The sequence below is a fragment of the Phascolarctos cinereus genome, unplaced genomic scaffold (assembly GCF_003287225.1).
Source record: "Phascolarctos cinereus isolate Bilbo 61053 unplaced genomic scaffold, phaCin_HiC Scaffold_7;HRSCAF=346, whole genome shotgun sequence".
Taxonomy (NCBI): domain Eukaryota; kingdom Metazoa; phylum Chordata; class Mammalia; order Diprotodontia; family Phascolarctidae; genus Phascolarctos; species Phascolarctos cinereus.
The window spans coordinates 107,053,637-107,076,136 of record NW_027556180.1 but is presented as its reverse complement, the minus strand read 5'-3'; positions in this window follow the sequence as shown (position 1 = coordinate 107,076,136).

Below are 22,500 nucleotides of genomic sequence, written 5' to 3'. Positions count from 1 at the left end.
GGGAGACCCTTGGAGCACTTCCCAGAGTTTTGCTGATACAGTGGGAGTCTTGGCTGCCATAAAACACCATGCTATGCAATCGTTTTTTTAGCTTGTTTCCACTGGTTCCCCTACCCTTACTGAGGCACTCAGGGGTCCTGATGTTGGTGTTCACCTGCTCCACCACTTGGGGTTCAAGATCTCCCCCTAGTATGCTGAGGTGGGACTTTCCACTAGCATGCTGGGATGCCTCCTATTTTGTACTGCTCCCCTCCCCCAGGGCAAGAGAGGCCTTTCCCATTAATCCCTCAAGCTACCTGGACTACTGGACTGCTGCACCCCATCTTTCTGCTGCTTCAGCTGTTCCAGGGTTTTTTCTGTGGCAATATTTCCTGGACTTTCAGAGGCTAAGAAGGGATGGTGCAAGCAACTTACTTCTTACTTTACCATCTTGGCTCCTGGAAGTGGAACCATGATCCAAACATTATGAAGAGCAATTTGGAACTATGGACAAAGGGCAATCAAACTGTGCATAACCTTGACTCAGCAATCCCCTGACTAGCCATGTATCCCAAAGAGATCATTAAAAAGGGGAAAGGATAGACATGTACAAAAATATTTGTAGCAGCTCTTATTGTGGTGGCAAAGAATTGGAAAATGAGGTGATGCCCATCAACTGGGGAATGGTCTAACAAGTTGTCACCTATGAATGTAATGGAATACTATTGTGGTATAAGAATTGATGAGCAGGGAAAAAAGAAAATTACAATGACTTACATGAACTGATGCTGAATGAAGTCAACAGAACCAAGAGAAATATGTACACAGTAAGAGCAACACTGTGCAATGATCAACTATGATAGAATTAGTTCTTCACAGCAATACAATGATCTGAGATGATTCCAAAAAGACTGATGATGGAAAATACTATCCATATCCAGAGAAAGATCTATGGAGTCTGAATGCAGATTGACACATATTGTCTTCACTTTTTTCTTGTTTATTTTTTCTTCATTTTCATGGTTTTTCCTTCTCTTCTGATTCTTTTTCACAACATGACTAATGTGGAAATATATTTAATATGATTTTACATGTATAACCTATATCAGATTGACTGTTGTCTTGGGGAGAGGGTGTGTTAAGGGAGGAAGGCAGAAAAATTTGGAAATCACAATCTTATGAAAGTGAAAGTTGAAAATTATCTTTACAAGTAATTGGAAAAAATAAAATTCTATTAAACTGGGGGAAAAAGGAAATGAGGAGGAGGATTACTCTAGAAAAACTTTGAAAGACTTATATGAACTGATGTAAAGTGAAGTGAGCAGAACCAGAACATTGTACACAGTAAGAACAATATTGTAAGATGAAGAATTGTGAAAGACTTAGCATTTCCAGCAATACAATAATCTAAGACAAGCCAAAAGGATTAATGATGAAACATATTATCCACTGCCCAAGAAAGAAGTGATTTTGTTTGAATGCAGACTGATATATATATATATATATATATATATATATATATATATATTATTTTTCACTTTCTTTTTTTCATTTTTTTCTTTTATTTGAGTCTTCTTATACAAAATGAAAATGTTTCACACTATTGAACATGTATAACCTATAACTCTGATTGTTAACTGTTATGAGGGAAGGGGAGGTAGGTAGGGCAGGATTTGATGTCAAATTTTTTTTAATCATTTATATATATGTGTATATATATACATATATATACACATATATATACATATATATATATATATATATATATATATATATATATATATATTTGTTAGGAAATCCTTTTTACCTATTTTTTTCAGACAATCTGTGCAGCATAGAAATCATTTTTCTTTCAATGTTTGAAAGATAGACTGTCCTATATGAGGGAAAACAAGGAGGAAAGTGTCACTGGAGAAATATTACAAGGGGGTGTAAGATGTATTACTACTTATTGATAAGATCACCAAGTGTAATAGCTGAGGAGAAGAGAAGAGGGCCCAGGACACAAATCCATTGGATACTCATAGTTAGAATGCCTAAAAAAATGCCAGTATTGGTAAAAATAGCTGTCTTTTGTGGTACAAAACATGTCTTTTGATAGAGCCTTTGATATGGCTCAGTACTGGGGCATTTTCCTGAATAACAGCATTGCCACATATCCCTGAGGAATGTAACACAAATGGGGTTGCCATTGCATGCTCCCTTCTTGACTTCATGGATTTGTCTTCTCACCTTGGAAGATTCTTCTGCTTTTGTCATTCTCTCTTCTCATTGGAGAAATTTTCCTAGACATCCTTATATTTTAAGACAGTGTTCAGTTCAATCATCCTTTGCTTGTTTCTGCACAGTTCTCCAAATTACCCAAAATTTTCCTCCATGACATCATATAGAAACTCCTCCCTATGCACACACTTTTTAGGTCACTTTTCTCAGTTGGTTTGCCCTGATTAGAATATAAGTTCCTTGAGGGCATAGATTGTCTTTCATTTTGCTTACATTTTTACTCCTAGCACTTAGGACAGAGTTTGGCTCAAAATAAATGCTTAAGAAATGCCTATTGACTTGATATGATTTCTTGGCTATTGATAATAGATATAAGGGCAGCTGATTTCCACCTTATCCTTCAGTAAACATGTTTAGCCTTTAAGTCTCTTGTGTCAGTGTTTTTAGCATCTTGTAATTCAAACCCATGTGCTAATTGACTGATTTGGCTACTACAGATGTTCATGTGGAAGAGTCATAACAGCCTCTTTACTTGATCCAAGATAACAGATGGAAGTGTAGGAATAGAAGCCATTTCTAAGAGTATACACTTTGGGTTCATGTAAGGAAAATCTTCAGAATGAGAGCAATTAGAAATAAAATAGACTACTTTGATACTTAGTGTATTACCCATAACCAGAGTACTTTCAAAGAATGATAGAAAACCACATCTCAGGGATTTTATAGAAGAAATTTCCACTTCCATTTCCAAAGTCAATATTTCAAAAATCCACATATTTTTCACAAACTTCTTAGGAATCAAAACTCTCATTTCTTTTAATGGCACCAACATAACCCCATGAACAAGGTTTAATACATTTGAATGTATTAAATTAAAATGAGGCTTCTCCCCTAACATTCGTATTGCACTACATGAATCTCCAAATTTTACTTATATTAATGATACCTCTATTTTCTCTTTAGTCTTGCCTCAGTATTACAAAAGTTGTCTCTCAAAATTTTGAGATTAATATACACAAGAGCTCCCTAAATGGACTTTTTATTTAAGGTTTATTTTTCTGTTTCATACATATCTTATATGTTGTTTCCAGTTTGATTCACCTCTAGCTAAAGGTTATTAGTTACCCTAGCTAAAGCACCTTTAAAGACTTCCCACTGTGTAAAAAATAAAAACCAAATTTATTCATTCATAGCTGTACTTAATTGTTCTACAGCTTAACTTACCCAGCCTTATTTCCCACTTGTGGTCTTGATTCATCTTATGTTCCTGCTTTCCATTCCCCATTCTCATACTCCTTGGTTTCCATATTTTAACTCATTATTTTACCTTCACTTTAAATGCTCTTCCACACACACCCAGTTTATCCAAATAATTCATATGTTTTAAAGCCAAGTTCATTTTATTTTTCATTCATTTTTATTTTTTAGACAATTAGGGTTAAGTGACTTGCCCAGGGTCACACAGCTAGTAAGTGTCAAGTGTTTGGTCTGAGGCTGGATTTGAACTCAGGTGATCCTGACTTCAGGGCCAGTGCTCCATCCACTGTGCCACCTTGCTGCCCCATGGCTGCAAACATTTTGAAAAATCTAAAAGTTATCTCTACCTATAAAACAGTTCATTAAATATTTTATATAAAATACATTTTAGAGTGATCAATTTTATTCATAGTGAATAATGCTAAACATGAATTAAGAAATGTTCTACCCTGCTAAATCATTAAGACAGCATTTATTTTAATTTTAAAGTGCTTTCTTGGGGTAAAGCTGTTTCTTCATTGGAACTCTTTTTAAATGTTTTTTTTTCCCTGTTCTTTTTCAAATTAGTTTTTAGTCTATGTTCTTATGATAATGATTTTTATTAAATCATAAAAGTGTTGACTTAACAAAGATTTTAAGGTCTATATAGCCCAAATGTATCATTTTAGACATGAATAATGAGAACTATGGAAGTTTTGTAACCTATGTGATGTTATTGAACAAAGTAGTAGGAGAGTCAGTTTTAGATCTGTGCCATCTGACTTTCATTTTAGTGTTCCTTCCTTGGCATCATTACCCCTTCTCATTTAAACCATATCACTTCTGCTTCAGATTTTGGTTCAGAGAGATGATAAATCAAATCAGGAAACCATAAATCTAGGGAAAAAATTCATAATTAATTTTAATATTAGAAATAAGAGTTTGATGATCTTAGAAAAACATGGATAGGGAGGTAGAGCCAAGATGGTGGAGAAAATACAACAACTCACTTGAGCTCTACCCCAAATCCCTTGAAATACCTTTAAATAATGTTATAAAATAATCCCTGCAGTGGCAGAAGTTTCAAAAGGATGGGGTTAAATAATTTTCCACCCAAAGACAAGTTAGAAAGTCAACAGGGAAAGTCTGTTGCACCTGGGTGAGAGTGGAGCATGGACCCAGCCAGCACAGACCCGGCTTCAGAAAACCAGGAGCAGGCCTTGGGAGCCACTGCATCAGGATCAGCACCTGATGCCTCTGGAGCTCTCAGCCCACAGAAGGTAAGGGTGTTGAACAACTAATCAGAAGGAGATTTAGAACAGTCTCTTTTGTGCCACTGGGGGCAGGACTGTCTTGCTTTGTTAATACTTAGATCTGGGTTGCATCCTTGAGTAGAAATCCCAGGTTGAGGAGAAGCACTAGCACACCAGATCTTAAAGGCAAAGAGGAAGGGGGAGCTCATCACAGTTCCAGGGCAGAAAAGAATGCTTGCGGTCACTTATAGACTAGAGAAGGGGCCAGGAGAATAGTAAATGCACCTCTCCTAAGATCATACCACCTTGGAAGGAATGAAAACTTAGAAGTGTCTAGAATTATCTCTGGAAAGAAGCATAAAACCCCTGATGCTTGGACAAGAGAATCCTCCATCCTGGAAACAGATCCCCACTTCAACAAAGAGTTAAATATCAAGAAATAGGCTGGGAAAATGAATGGGAAACAGAAAAAATAAAAACAATTCTGACCATAGAAAGTTACTGTGGAGACAAGGAAGATCAAAATACACACTCAGAAAAAGAAGACAAAGTAAATGCTCCAACATCCTAAACCTCCAAGAAAAATTAGGCAAAGAAGTGGGAATGACACAAGAAAGTCATGAAAAATAAGTCAACAGCATGGTAAAGGAGGCACAAAAAATACTGAAGAAAATAACACCTTAAAAAACATAACAGGCAACATGACATACGTGGTACAAAAACACAATGAGGAGAATAATATATTACAAAGCAAAATTGAGGGAACTTCTGGGAGCCAAGATGATGAAAAAGTGGTAAATCACTGCCCCTTTCCTGTATTCACTTCAAACAAACAGAAAACAATGCTCCAGAACAAATCCTGGAAGAGCAGAGCCAGCAGAAAGATGGGGTAGAGGAGTCTTTTAGTCTGGGAGACTGAGGATTGACAAAAAAAAAAAAAAGGTCTGTATCACTTGGGTAAAAAGGGAGTACAAGTCAGGACAGGAAGTATCCCAGCAGCCAGCAGCAAGCCCGCCTCAATAAACCAGCTGAAGATCCCAAGCCCCCAGGCGGTGAAGCAGTCAAAGGCCAACACCAGGACCCCAACATGGGCCTTAGTAGAGCCAGGGGAATGGGCAAACTCCAGCTTGAAGAAGCACCATGGGGTTCAGCACAGCCCAGGGAAGTAAGATGTCCTCCACTGGCCAGACCTCCATTTGTTTCTGGTCAGCCCAGGGCTGTTGGGCATCTTCTGGCTGCTAGACCTTGAGGTGCTTCAGTCCAGCCCAAGGCAACAGGTATTCTCCATGGGCCAGACCTCCACATGCTTCAGTGTAGTCCTGGGAAAATGCAAAAAAACCCCACCTGGCCTCAGTACACGTTAGAAACCAGTAAGACCCCAGCTCAGTGCTAGGTCAGCTGCCGGACCCCTACAACCTAGAGCTGCACAGCACCTGAGGCCCCAGTACACAAAGCCAGTGACCAGGCCCTTGATCCCCAGCACAAAGAGCTTGGGAGCTCAACTTTGAAAGCCAGGAATAGCCAAACAACAACAAAAACAAAAACAAAAACAAACAAACAAACAAAACACATGAGCAAGAAGTAAAAATGAACCTTGACCACAGAGAGTTTCTCTGGTGACAGGGAATATCAAAACACAAACTCAGAAGAGAACAACATTGTCAATATACGTGCATCTGAAACTTGAAAGAGGAATATGAACTGGTCTCAAGGACAAAAAGTCTTCTTGAAAGAGCTCAAAAAAGATTTTAACAATCAAATAAGAGAGGTAGAAGAAAAATTGGGGAAAGAAATGAAAGATAAGCAAGAGAGAGTCAACAGCTTGGAAAAGGAAAGACAAAACTTGATTGAAGATAACAACTCATTAAAACATAGAATTGGCCAAGTGGAAAAGGAAGCACAAAAGCTAACTGAAGAAAATAATTCCTAAAAAATTAGAATTGAACAAATGGAAGTAAATGACTTTATGAGACACCAAAAATTAGTCAAACAAAATCAAAGGAATTAAAAAATAGAAGAAAATGTAAAATATTGCATTGGATAAATAACTGACCTGGAAAATAGATCCAGGAGAGATAATTTAAGAATTATTAGTCTACTTGAAAGCCATAATATAAAAAAGTACCTGGACAACATCTTTTAAGATATTATCTAGGAAAACTTTCCTAATATTCTGGAACTAGAAGACAAAAGAGTAATTGAAAGAATCCACTAATCATTTCTTGAAAGAGATACCAAAATGAAAACGCCAAGGAATATTTTAGCCAAATTCCAGAATTGTCAAGTCAAAAACTGCAAACAGCCAGAAAGAAACAATTTAAATATCATTGAACCATAGGACTTAGCAGCTTATACATAAAAGTATAGGGGATCTCAGAATATAATATAAGTAAAGAAGCTTGAATTACAACCAAGAAGCAATTACCCAGCAAAACTGGCCATAATCTTACAGGGGAAAAGATGGACATTCAAGGAAATAGGGTACTTTCAATCATTCCTGACTTAAAAAATAAAGTAAAAAAGAATTCAACAGTAAATTTGATCTTCAAATAAAAGACTCAGAAGAAGCATAAAAAAGGCAAGCAGGAAAGGGAAAACAACAACAACAACATGCTATTCAATAAGTTTAAACTGTTTCCATCCCTACACAAGAAGATGATGCTTGTGGCTCTTGAGAACTGTCCCTTTATCGTAGCATTTAGAAGGAATATACATAGAGAGTGTAGGTATAACTTGATTTTGATGTGATGATAAAAATAATTAAGGGGTGATAAAAGGATTATACTGAAAGAAGAGGAAAAGGGGGTATAATAGGATAAATTATATCATACGAAGAGGCACAAAGAACTATTACAGTAGAGATAAAGAAGGGAGGGAGGTGAGCATTGGTTCAACTTTACTCACATCAGAATTGGCTCAGAAAGGGAATTATAACAACATTCAGTTGGATAGAGAAATCTATCTGACTCTAGGGAAAAAGAGGAGAAAGAGGAATAAAAAGGGAAGGGATGGGTAGAAAGTAGAGAAGATGGGAGGAAAAAATAGGAGAAAGGGGGAAGAAAATGGAGGGAGGCTCATAGAAGGAAGGAAAGATTAAGGGAGACAGTGTTCAGAATCAAAAGATACTGGTGAGGAGGGAGAGGGTGAAAGGAGAGAGAAAAGAATAAACAGTGGGATAATAGGATAGAGAGAAAGACACAGTAATAACTGTTAATGTGAATGGGATGAATTCTCTCATAAAACAGAAGCAGATAGCAGAGTAGATTAAAAAATACCTAGAGAATCAAGTAAAAATATTTGAAATACCTAACAACTTTAGCTAAGGTGCAAGATAAAAAAATAAACCCACAAAAATAATCAGCATTTATTTATGTAAGTAACAAAACCCAGCAGCGAGAGATAGAAAGAGAAATTCCATTTAAAATAACTGTAGGCAGTATAAAATATTTGGGAGTCTACCTGTAAAGACAAATCCAGGAACTATATGAACACAATTACAAAACACTTCCCACAAATAAAATCAGATCTAAATAATTAGAGAAATAACAGTTACTCTTAGATAGGCCAGGCTAATATAATAAAAATGACAATTCTAGCTAACTTAATTTATTTACGTAGTGCTGTACCAATCAAGCTACCAAAAATCAATTTATAAAGGTATTCAAAATAATAACAAAATTCATCTGGAAGAGAAAAGTCAAGAATGTCAAGGGAATTAATGGAAACAAATGCAAGGAGAGGTGGCCTAGCTATACCTGATCTAAAAACATATTATAAAGTGGCAATGATCAAAATTCTTTTGCACTGGCTAAGAAATGGAGTGGTAGATCAGTGGAATAGGTTAGGTACACAAGACACAGTATTCAATGACTATAATAATCTACTGTTTGACATACTCAAAGACTCTAGCTTCTGGATTAAGAACTCACTTTTTGACCAAAACTGCTGGGAAAACCAGAAAATAGTATGGCAGAAAATAGGCAGAGACCAACATCTAACCCTAACCAAATTAAGGTCAAAATGGGCCCATGATTTAGACATAAAGGGTGATACCATAAGCAAATTAGGAGAGCAAGAAATAGCTTACCTGTATCTTTCTACCCATATCCCATAGAAGAGCACAGTGTGTGTGTGTGTGTGTGTGTGTGTGTGTGTGTGTGTGTGTGTGTCTGTGTCTGTGTGTAAAGTGATTGGAGAATTGCAAAAGTTTAATAAGATCAGAAGGTTATTAAGGGTAAGTACTATGTCTTATAGAACAACCATAAGCTAACAGTGCCCTATTCTTAATAAGCCATTACTGAAATGTGTTTCAGTTGATCATGATCTGTGCCTTATATATCCATCACAAAAAGAATTGCCTTTTTGATGACTTCTGAACATTGCTTGAAGTACCTTATGATCATATAGTCTTAACAAATAAATACAAGGATCTCTGATCTATATTGATGTGGATATTTGCTCCCATGATGCAGACAATTACCCATCTATGCTTATATGTTCTGTAAAGCTCTGGTCCTTATCATTCTTTAAGTTTGTCTTATTGAATTTACTTGATACAATGCGGGGGGAGGGCACATTCTCTTGAAATAGTGCAGGTGACAATGGAGCATTTACTCATTCTCACCATGAGGAAATGAATTCTTTATCCATGGAGACCTGTCCTCAACATACTGGCCATAATTTGAGATATCAAAATATTGAATTATGTTTAAGAAAGAATTGAAAGAATTTTTTGAAGAAAAAGTATAGGTTATATCTATATGAAATAAGCAAACACAAATTTTAGTTTAAAAGATTTGGACAGAACGATTTTTACAACAAGCAAAATGCCAAAGACAAAACTTTTGACAATGACATTTTCTACATTTTGAAAATGATTTAGACTTCTCACCTTCATATCTTCCAAATAATTTTAAAGGGAAATCAAATAAATTAACGTTTTAAGCAGTTATTTAACTCATCATAATTATTGCCACCAATTTCCTTTATGAAGACCTGGTATAGAGATTCTCTCAAGATTCTCCATCTTATCCATCACTGAATCAGAGAGAAGCAGAGAAACCAAGACTGAGAAAAGAAATATGCCAAAACAATTTTGTTACCTTAACATAGCTTATCTCAGAGGCAGAGTTGTATAAAGGGTATTGAGACAGTTTTAGAGCCTGGAAAAGTAAGATTGATATGCTATCTCTATTACATATTGGCAAAGTCACTTAAGATTTCAGTGCTCAAGGCCACTCACTTTCTAAAATGAAGTTGCGGGGAAGGTACTAACCTGCATTTTTAGTAGAATCTCCCTCATCTGAGAGTTCTCTATACCGGTGAAATCATAGGCCCAATTCTTTCCTCTAAGTTGGCTAAATCTAGCAATTTTCATTTAAAAAAAAAGTTTTTCCACCCTAGTGAATGTGCAACAAGTAGTACCGTACCTTCCATCTCTTTCTCCCCCTTTTATCAATTTTAAAATTTTTGCCTCTTGTTTTCTCATTGTTGTTGTTGTCACAGATAACCAATTGTTCTATATCTTCAGCTACATATAGAAATGCTAAAAAAGATAACCCCACTATAAGCTTTCATTTATTGTGTTAATTAGATGCCATTTATCTATTTCCTGCCAAACAAGATTTACTCTATATCACACAAAACTTTCTTCAAAGGTTATTTTATCTGTGACAGGAAGGTGGCACAGTGGAGACAGCACAGGCCATGGATTCAGGAGGACCTGAGTTCAAACTCGGCCTTAGACAAATAACAGTTACTAGCTGTGTGACTCTGGGCAAATAACTTAAACCCATTGCCTAACACAAATAAATAAATAAATAAAGGTATTTTATACAGTAACATGATTTAAGTTAGACATCTGTCCATCTCAAAAGACAACAGGAGTGAAGACAAAATTGCTGAAATAAGAAGATAGGGATTAAAAGAGTTTAAATCTAAAGACAATCATTAAGCAGGGTCAGTTATGGGGAAGATGGTCATCATGCTTAAGCTAAAAAGTTAATAAGGTGGTAACTGATTTTGTTAGAACCATTGCTGTGCCTACATTTTAAGTGTGAAAATGAATAACTCAAACTACAAATTTAACTTCCTGGGGGAAAGGTATAGAAACATGTCCTAAAATTGCAAAGACTGAAAAGTGAACAGGGCACCCTAAATGGTAAGATTATACCTGAGAGCAATTGGTGTTTTACTTAGTCATAAGTAGAATACCTTCCCCTTCTTCTTCTTCTTCTTTTTTTTTTTCCCTACAGTTTTCAGATGTAAAGAAAGAAATATATTCTGGTCTCCTTCTGCTAGAAACTCTGCCTGTCTACCTGTCATCAGAGAAATTTTTCTGGCCTGTTTTATGGAGGTAATTCAACCCTAGAATTGCTTAATAACTATAATAGCTTACTGAAGAACAAGTCCTGTCAATCTAAAGTAAACTTGGTCAATCAAAGGGAAGCAATAGATGCAATTTATCTTGACTTTAGGAATCATTTTGATTCTACCTCACATGACATATTTCTCAATAAACTAAGAAAATATGGTCTACTTCATACAACTTTTTGTTAGGTGCACAAATCCTGCTGGGTCCAAAGTAGAGAAAATCTAATAATAACTCTTGGGCAACTGGAGGAATAATTGAAGGAGGCAATTGAAAGAAAAGGGGTTTCCTTGCTATCTTCAACTAACCTGAAAAGATATTATCTTATGTGTAACTGAAATCATTCCTTATATTTTAATAACTTTATCTTAATTAAATCTCTGGAGATGATTTTATTTTTTAAGTTTTCAAAATAGTCTTGAAATTTGATATGTATTTTAAAAAAGGTTTGGATGCTATAGAACTAATATAGTTCCTGTATTTAATTTAGGTCCTCTCCCTGATTATATGAGTTTCTTAGAACAATGCAAGAGCAACATGGTTACTTAGCAAGGATTTACTGTTTTTAGAGGGTATGCTTTAGAAGCTTTGACTCCAAGGAGCTTATACCTGCTATCTGTCTAATCATCTCCATTGTCACCAGCTTACTTCAAGACTTCAACAACTCTTATTCCCCTAGACCATTGTGAGAGAATCCTAATTAGTAATTCTGCTTCAATTTTCTCCCTTTTCTAGTTAATAATTCACATTACCAAATCACTCAGCATTAAGGAAAAAAAAATCAGTGACTCTCTACTCCTATTATATAAAATATTAATTACTCACAATGTCATTCAATTTTACCTCTGTAGCATTATTTCATGTTACTTTCCATTGTGTACTCTATTCTTAAGCCAAATAGTATAACTGACTCTTCACATGTTTTGACATATACTCAGCCACTTATATCCATTTGATGAGGTCAAAGAATAACAGATATGTATTGAAAATATTCTCCCTCCAATCTCTAGCTCAGTTTCCATTTCCTACACTAATATTTGCCAAGTTGAAAAGTCTTTCTTATCACTTTTCATCAGTCTTTATGACAACATTCCTTTGAATTATAACATTTTATCTATTAGAATAGTTAATTGTGTAGATAATGACTAATCCCAATAACTAATTATAAATTATTTTTGTATATTGACCATGACATTTTTAATGTGCTAGCTCTAGGTCAAGTGACTTATGCATAATTAGTGATAACATAATTAATATTTAATGAAAAACAGTAGACTAAGGATATACAGGGGGCTAATATAAGGGCTAATTATGAACTATAGTCTAATCATGAGCTAGAAGAAAAAAAGTACTAAAGGATTTTTGATATATGCTTCATCATATAATAATTTTAAAATTAAAAGTTTTTTTGGCTTTTTCTTTTGTAGTCTTTGTCATTGCTGATGGTAGCTTGTTACTTTTCTCCTTACTACTATGAGTAGTTTGTTATTATTTTTTAAGTACATCTTATTTTCTTTAATTATAGATGAGACAATTTTTAACATTTTTAAAGATTTTGAGTTCCAAATTATCTCCCTCTCTCCTACCTCTCGCCCTTCTTTGATGAGACAAACAATTTTTAATGAATCGTACATATGCAATCTTGCAAAATGTATTTCTATATTAGCTATCTTGTGAAATAAAGCACGAAACCAAAAAAAAAAAAGTACAAAAAACAACAACTTATGCTTCCATCTGCACTCAGAGTTCATCAATTCCTTCTTTGAAGGTGAATACAGTTTTTCATCATAAGTCCTTTGGAATTAGAATCTTCGATGATTGTTATATTGAAAATAACTAAGTCATTCAGAGTTGATCATTATAAAACATTGCTGTTACTGTATACAATATTCTACTTGTTCTGCTCATTTCACTTTGTATCAGTTGATATGTCCTCCTAGGTTTTTTTTAAATGACCTGTCATCATTTCATGTTCACATCACAACTTGTTTAGCCATTCCACAATTGATAGGAATCCCCTCAATTTCCAATTCTTGGCCACAACTACAGAGCTGCTATAAATATTTTTGTATATGTAGATGTTTTTCTTTTTCTTTGATCTTTTTGGGATATAGATTTAATGGTAATATTGTTGAGTCATAGTTTTATAGCCCTTTGGGCATAATTCCAAAATTCCGGAATGGTTGGATTAGTTCACTATTCCACCAACAGTGCATGAGTGTCCCATTTTTTCCACATCCCCTCCAACATTTGTCGTTTTCTTTTACTGTGTTATGAGCCAGTCTGATAGTTGGGAGGTGGTATCTCAGTGTTATTTTAATTTACATTTCTCTAATCAATAGTGATTTAGATGATTTTTTAAAGATGAATATAAATAACTGATTTATTTTTCTGACAATTGCCTGTTCATATTCTTTGACCATTTACCAGGTGGGGAATGACACACATTCATATATATTTCATTTAATTACCTATATATTTGAGAAATGAGGGCTTTAACAGAGAAACTTACTCTAATTCCTCCTCTCCCAGTTTCCTGCTTTCCTTCTAATCTTGGCTGCATTGATTTCATTTCTATAAAAAGAAAACTATTTGGTTTATTTTCATCTAATCAAAATTTTACATTCTATAATAGTCTTTGTCTTATTTGGTCACATATTCTTGGTCATAGATTTAAGTGGTAAAATATTCTATGCTCCCCAAATTTGCTTATGATAGCAGCCTTAATTTCATTACCTGGTGTGAGATGTTGGTATATATCTAGTTTCTGACTAACTGTTTTCCCCAAAATTTTGTCAAATACTGACTTCTTGCCTCAAAATCTGGGTTATTTTGATTTATCAAACAAGAGATTACTATAGTCACTTACTACTGCATAATATGTAGCTAATCTATTCCATTAATTTACCACTCCATTTGTTAGCTAGCACCAGAATGTTTTGATGATTACTACTTTGTAATATACTTTGATATCTGGAACCACTAAACCACCTTTCTTTACATTTCCCCGCCCTCATTGATGCCCTTAATGTTATTAATATCTTTCTTTTCCCTTCCAAATAAATTGTGTTATTTTTTTAACCTTATAAAATAATTTTTGGTAGTCTGATTGGTATGGCAAAGAATTAGAAAATTAATTTAGGTAGAATTGACTAATTTTTCATTATATTAGCTTGCCTACCTATGAGGAATTAATGTTTTTCCAGTTGTTTAAATCTGATTCCATCTGTGTGAAAATGGTTTACAATTGTGTTCTTAAAATTCTTTGGTTTGCTTTGGCAGGTAGACTTTTAAGTATTATGTATCAGTTATTTTAAAAGGAATTTCTCTTTCTAACTCTCCCTGCTAGATTTTGTTGTTAGTATACAGGAATGCTAATGATTTATGTGGGTTTATTTTATATCCATGGGCAGCCAGGTGGTCCTATTAATATAGTGCTAGGCCTCGATTCAGGAAGACTTCTTGACTTTAAACCCAACTTGAGATACTTACTAGCCCTGTGACTCTGGACAAACCAATCAACCCTGTTTGCCAGTGTACTTTTACTCTGTTTGCCTCAGTTTCCTTACCTGTAAAATGAGCTGAAGAATTCACCTTGTCTTTTTATTGGTTTTGGTGCTCTAAAATTTGATTTTAAAATTGTTTTGAGGAGAATTTTGGAAGAACTCAGATGAGTCCCTGCCTTTGCTCTGCCATGTTGGCTCAGCCCATCTTTTGTCTTATTGTTATTTTTTCATGAAACCCTACCAGTATGCCACCATTTATTGTTAATTGATATAATTAATCTAGCCAGATAGAATTATATTTAGAAATATGTTTTTACCAAGTTCCTACAGTAAGACCCTCAAAATGATTTCAAACCAGTCATACTCTCTCACAAGTACATGCAGAGTTATATTGAAAGTGAGCTTCAGGTCAAGGTTGAAGAATACATGTTCCAAAGAGGAAACACAGATTTTGCTTTCTAAAAGTCAGATTTTTACACATTCAAATGGAGTTAGCTAAGTGTCAAAAGGGGTTAAAGTGTTGAATCTAGATTCAAGAAAACCCAAATTCAATTACTGGTTAGTCAAGTACCCTTTATCTGTAGCCCAAAATTTAAAAACAAAAGAATGTTAAAATAAATAATAAATTAAAAAAATAAATTGGTAGAGGATTCATTTCCATTTGGCAGTAAGGAGTAAATGAAAACCTCATGAAGGATGTAACAGCTATTCTGGTGGTTAATAGTAGTTCGATAGTGAAGTTGATAGCCAAGTAGGGAAAAGACTCAATTATAGGCATAGGTCAAATCATGAGTAAAGGACATGGAAGAGGGATTTAAAAGAAGGGATACAACATATAAAAGTATTTTGCAGGGTTGTTGTGAAGAAAGTGCTTCATAAGCCTCAAAGTACTATATATATAACCAGTGTCTCTGACAAAGGCCTCATTTCTCAAATATATAGTCAAATTTATATATGAGTCAAAATATATGTCAAATTTATAATGGTACAAGTCACTTTCCAATTGAAATGGTTAAAGCTTATGAATAGGGAGTTTTCAGAGGAGGAAACTAAAGCTATCTATAGTCATGTGAAAAAATGTTCTAAATCACTATTGATTAGATAATTGCAAATCCAAATGAATCTGAGATACCATATCACACCTATCAGATTGGCTAACATGACAAAGCAGGACAATGATAAATGTTAGTAAAGATGTGAGAAAATTGGAACACTAATGCATTGTTGGTGGAGTTGTGAAATGGTGCAACCATTTTGGAGATCAATTTGGAACTATGCCCAAAGAACTATAAAATTGTGTATACTCTTTGACCTAGAAATACCACTTTTAGGTCTGTATCCCAAAGAGATCATACAAATGGGAAATGGACCCATATGTACAAAAATAGTTATAGCAGCCCTTTTTGTGGTGGCAAAGAATTGGAAATTGATGGGATGCCCATCAATTGGGGAATGGCTGAGTAAGTTGTGGCATATAATTGAAATGGAATACTATTGTGCTATAAGAAATGATCAGCAGGCAGATATCAGAAAAACCTGGAAAGACTTATATGAATTGACACTGAGTGAAATGAGCAGAACCCAGAGAACAGTGTACATAGTAACAGCCACATTATGGGTTGACTAATTTTGATAGACTTGGCTTTTTTCAGCAATGCAAGGATCTAATACAAGTCCAAAAAACTCATGATGCAAAATGCTATCCACATCTAGAGAAAGAATTAAGGTGTCTGAATGCAGATGGAAGCATACTATTTGCTCTCCTTTTCCTTTACTGTTTTATTTTATTGCTTCATTCTCATGGTCCTCCCATCAGTTCTAATTGTTCTTTACATCATGACTACAGGGAAAATAAGCTTAATATGAAAGTATAAGTAGAATGTATATCAGATTGCAAGCAGTCTTAGAGGGAAAAGGAAAGAGAGTGGGAGAAAATTTAAAACTCAAAATCTTATGGAATTGAATGTTGAAAAATAAATATTCATTATTTTTAAAAGTGTCATTTAAATATGAACTATTATTATTATTGTCAAGCTGCATGGCGCTAAAGAGTTACCTAATAAAATTTAGAAAGGGGTATCACCAATAGTCTCACTGGCATATTAGAAAAAATAAATAGCCACAAAAAATCATGAAGAACACCTACTAAGGCAAAGATCATCTGAATTGGTGAAATGGGTACTCTAACTTTTAAATATAGAATATACTTCAAAAGGCATATGACATACACCTTTTGGAAGACAAAATTATTCCAAGTATTAGAAAAGATAATGGAAATAAATTTAATGGTTTATTTTGTTTAATAGATAGCTGTTATTACAAACAAGTCAAATAATTAGATCATCTTTTCAGATGAATAACAAGCATCACATTTTCATATGCCCAGCAGAGTAGGACTTACTCTAAATGAAACTATTCAGAACTTCTCTAATACTTTTTGTAGCATTCTGTGGCCATTACTAACTTTATATTTATTCTAGAAAATTTTTGATACTAATGTTTGATTTCATTCCTCAAAGTAAAGATCAATACAGAAATATTTATTTCTGAATTTTGCAGCACTTTTCCAGTACATCAAAAATGAGTAGTAAATTATCTAGGTTTAATTGTCATTTTTAGCAGGTTGATAATGAAATTTTATAAGAAGAAATCACAATTGACAAAAACCACATGCCATCTTTTCTTTTACTCTTATTGAATCTTTCTTATCTGTGACTTTATATGCTGCATTATTTAAAGGTTGTATGACATATTTATTCCTTGTGGAGATCTAATTCAAGAACAAAATTACTTTTAACATGCTGTGATAGATTTTTTTTAAAAGCCCTCAAGTTCAATTATTTATAGACTAATTTTCTGTTTGCTGTTTTCTGGGTGGCAATGTGAAAAGTTCACAAATCTGGCCGTATGACACTTGCCTTCTCATATTCCAAGGCATTGACATTTCTTGGTGGACTGACAGTAAATCATAACTCCCTAGGCTGCTCGTTAATGTTTAGAAGTTGATATAGTAACTTATAAGTTTGGTCTCCTTCGTTTGGCAATGAAATCTGCTTATGGATACTATAAAAAGAAAGTACTCAAGATAGTAATAGATAGAGCCTCAAAGATGAAATTTAACTGTGGCAAACTTCAGCCAGAACGACCACTGCCACTTTTTTCTCAATACCACATCCACATTGATGTTTGGGAGGCTTACAAGATTGTGGCATTTTTCACACCAGATAAATTGTATTTTCATTTCAGACTATGTCATTATCAGACCTATGGGCAGCCATCAATCACCTTCTGATCACAGAGTCATGGATCACTGCTGTTAGGGGCTTGCTAGATGGTGGGAAAGAAAAACAGTGAACCTTTTGAGAAATATGACTTTTTACCTAGAGAAAGATAATACAATATAGGAAGTTATCATCTAAAATAAATGGAAAAAGAATACACTTTAGAAATGAAATGCAAGAAGATATAGTAACAATGGCTACTATATAAGTGTACATATATATATATATATATATATATATATACATATTTACTTTCATTATTTATTTATTTTTGAAGAAGTTTTCATGTTTAGCAATAAAACTTTTATAGATCTTTTATGTTCATTAATAAGTGAATGTCTTTAAAAAAATTGTTGATAATAACAAATTGAGCCACATGCTTAGCTATCACTTTATGGGTCCAGAAAATAAAGATTGGATCTTGGTTTAACTATAAAACACAAATTTTATCCAAGACTTCTGCTGAATAAAATATGTATGTGTATGTGTCTATGTATATAAATATATATGTATATATATGCATATACGTATATATACACACATATATATAATGTGTGTACATAAAATACGTGAATACTGTTTTCACTATACACCCTTGAAAATAGATTAACAATTCCTTGATGTACAAAAAGGAGAAAAACATCTATTTTAGATATAATAAGCCTCAGGGCAGTCATCTTTGCAAAGACATTATCTCATCCAATTTGTGTGAAAGTTAAAAAAAATCCTTAAACTATTAAATATTTTGTGATATTCTTTTTTCTTGTGAAGATGAGATCATTGAAAACTTTAATAACATATGGGGATTCTTCAGCATCCCAGAACTCAGTTGTTAAAATTCATCTTATATGATGGCTTTCCAGGGGTTAAAATAGTCTTTCATTGAAAGAAAAACAGAAACAATAACAAAAAAATCAGAGAAACAACACTATTTTATCCATTAACCTTTAGATTTTTAGCAAATGCTTAGTTACAAAAAGAAAGAGAGCTTATTCATGTCATGCGTATTTTTTTCAATCAAGAAATTAGGAACGAAAGCATGGAATTATTTCTCAAATTAAATGAACCTTTGAGTCAAATCTATGCAACTCAGACCTAAGAAACTCCAAAAATAACCATTTTAGGAGGTTCAATTATTCACTAGCTATTTTTTTAAAATAATAAACCATTAAAGGAGCTATTTTAGGAGAAATTTACTCAGATTATAAGAAAAAGAAACACAAAAATAGAAAAAAAATTAAAAATAGATGAAAAATATTCTGTGCACATTGATCTCCTGGTTCTTTTCACAGTCCCTTGGACCAGGAGATGTATCTGCTTTTGAATTCCACCTTACCCAGCTGACCTAACCTTTCTTACCCTCATCAATAAAAAGTGAAATTAGAAATAATGAAATTTGCACTACACATCTCACATAGTCCAAACCGCAAGTACCATATAAACATCAGTTATCAATAATAGAATGGACTAAACATTGGCTTACTAATCCTCAGTAGTAGAGGAGCAAAACTACTTCCATCAATTCCCCTTCTGTAACTAGTCATTAAAAATTAGAAAAATGTGGAGGCATTTGGCTTAACATTGAATAGATACTTCATATGGAAAGCTTACTGAAATAGGTGGATTTTTCCAGCTAATTAATTTCTGCAGGCTCCATGCTCATTTATCATCTGACAGATTCACAATAGCAATACATGCCTGTATGTATGTATGCATATACATATATAGGATGGAGCCTAATATTTTATATTAAATGTAAGCAAATGGTTTTTCCCCATTTTTGAATACTTTAAATTGTTTTCAAATTGATTTTACTAAGAAAATGTACTTAAAAGCAAGATAAGGATATTATGTACATTAACACATTCTTAAAAATTATAGAATCAGTTACCACAGTTAGAGTCAGAAAGGATCTGAGAAGCCACATGGTCCAACACATACCGGAAAGAAGTTTCTATAATATCCATGAAAATAATTCATTCAAGGTTCAAGAGACAGAGCCAAGATGGTGGAGAAAAGGCAGGGACTCAAAAAAAGCTCTCCCACAAACCCTTACAAATATTTTGTAATATTTGTAATATTACAAATTAAACAAATTTTAGAGCAGTTGTACCCACAAAAAGATGGAATTAAACAATTTTCAAGCCCAAGAAAACTTAGAAGATTGTCAGAAAAGGTCTGTTGTACCATGGTGAGAGAGGAGTACAATCCAGTAGAGGCCACACCAGCACAGAGCAGTGTTCTACAAATCAGGAACAGGCATCAGGGTGACAGAAATAATGTCAGCAGTGGTAGTTTCCTTACCTATCAGCCCACAGATGGTAAAAGGGTCAAACAACTGATTTAAAGGATATTGAAGTAGTCTCTTTGATAGCACTGAGGCAGGATTCTGTTGCTTTGCCCATACTCAGGTGCGGGTAGAAGTCCTTGGTGGCCACCTAGGATAAGAAGGGGCACTAACATATCAGAGCTTAAGACGATAGTAAAACAGAGACCATCTTCACAGTCCCAGGGTAGAAAAAAATGCTTGTGGTCACTCACAGACCAGAGCATAGGCCAGGAGCATAGTAAACGCCTCATCCTTGATTGTACCACTTTGGAAAAACTAAATTTAGAGGTCTTTAGAAGTATCTCCGAAAACAGCAGCACAAAGCCCAGGAAGCTTGGGACAACACAACTCTACCCTGGAAGCAGATTTCTCCTTTAAAAAGGAGTCAAAAATCAAGTAATAGGCTAGGGAAATGGGCAAATAACAGACAAAAATTCTGACCATAGAAAGATACTATGGTGACAAGGAAGATCAAAACACTCACTCAAAAGAAGATAATAAAATCAAAGCTCCTACATCCAAAGACTTCAAGAAAAATATGAATTAGTGTCAGAACATGGTAGAGCTCCAAAAAGATTTTGAAAATCGAGAGAGGTAGAGGAAAAATTGGAAAGAGAAATGAGTGATGCAACAAAATCATAAAAATTGAGTCAACAGCTTGGTAAAGGAGACACAGGCAGAAGTATTAAGGAAAATTACATCTTAAAAAGGAGACTAGGCCAAATGGTAAAAGAAGAATAAAAAACCAATGAGAAGAAAAACACCTTAAGAAGCAGCCATGGCTAAATGGAAAAAAGAAGCACAAAAATTAACTGAAGGAAAAAAAAAACTCTTCAAAAAGTAGAATTGGTCAAATAGAAAAGGAGGTGCAAAGGCTCATTGAAGAAAATAATTCCTTAAACAATAGAAGGGAGCAAATAGAAGCTAATGACTGAGAAATCAAGAAACAATAAAACAAAATGAAAAGAATGAAAAAAAAATAAAGACAATGTGAAATATCTCATTGGAAAAACAATTGACTTTGAAAATAGATCCAGCAGAGATAATTTAAAATTATTGGACTAGCTGGAAGCCATGATAAAAAAAAAGCCTAGGTATCATCTTTCAAGAAATTTTCAAGGAAAACTCCCCTGATATTCTAGAACCATAGAGTAAAATAGAAATTGAAAGAATCCACTGCTCACCTGACAGAAATCCCAAAATGAAAACTCCCAGGAACATTATATCCACACTCCAGAGTTGCCAAATCAAGGAGAAAATATTGGAAGCAGCCATAAAGAAACAACTCACGTGTCATGGAGCCACAATCAGAATAACACAAGATTTAGCAGCTTCTTCCTTAAATGATCAGATGGCTTGGAATATGATATCCTGGCAGGTAAAAAAGGCTAGGATTATAACCAAGAATCACCTACCCAGCAAAACTGAGTATAATCCTCCAGGGAAAAATGGATATTCAATTAAATAGAGGATTTCCAACCATTCTTGAAAAAAAGACTATAGTTCAATAGAAAATTTGACTTTGAAATGCAAAACTCAAGAGGAGCATATAAAGGTAAATGGGAAAGGGAAATCATAACTTAACAAGGTTAAACTGCATTGGAAGATGATACATGTAACTCATAAGAACTTTCTCATTATTAGACCAATTAGGTGTATATAGACAAAAGGCACAAGTGTGAGCTGAATATAAATGGATGATATCTAAAAAAAAAATATAAAGGCATGAGAGAGGCATGTACTGAGAGAAAGAGAAAGGAAGAGTAGAACAGAGTAAATTATTTCACATAAAAGAAGCAAGATAAAGCTTTTACAATGGAGGAGGAGAAGGGGAGGTAAGGGTGAGTGAGTGACCTTTATTCTCTCAATTTAGTATAGAAATCTATCAAACCCTATAGGAAAGTATGAGGGGAACTGGGTAATAGGAGTGTGGCTGATAGAAGGGAAGGAAGATTGGGGGAGAGGTAGTCATATATAAAACACTTTTGAAGAGGGACAGGGTGAAAGAAGAGAGAGAATAGAATAAATGGGAGGGAATGGAATGGAGGGCAATACAGTTAGCCATAGTAACTTTAAAAAAAAATTGAAACAAGTTTCTCTGATAAAAGCCTCATTTCTCAAATAGATAGATATTAAATTTAAGTGAAATTTATAAAAAAAAAAGAATCATTCCCCAGTTGGTAAATAATCAAAAGATATTAACAGTTTTCAGATGTGGTAATCAAACTATCTATAGTCATATGAAAAAATGCTCTAAAACACTCTTGATTGGAGAAATACACATTAAAACAATTCTGAGGTACTGTCTCATATGTATTAGATT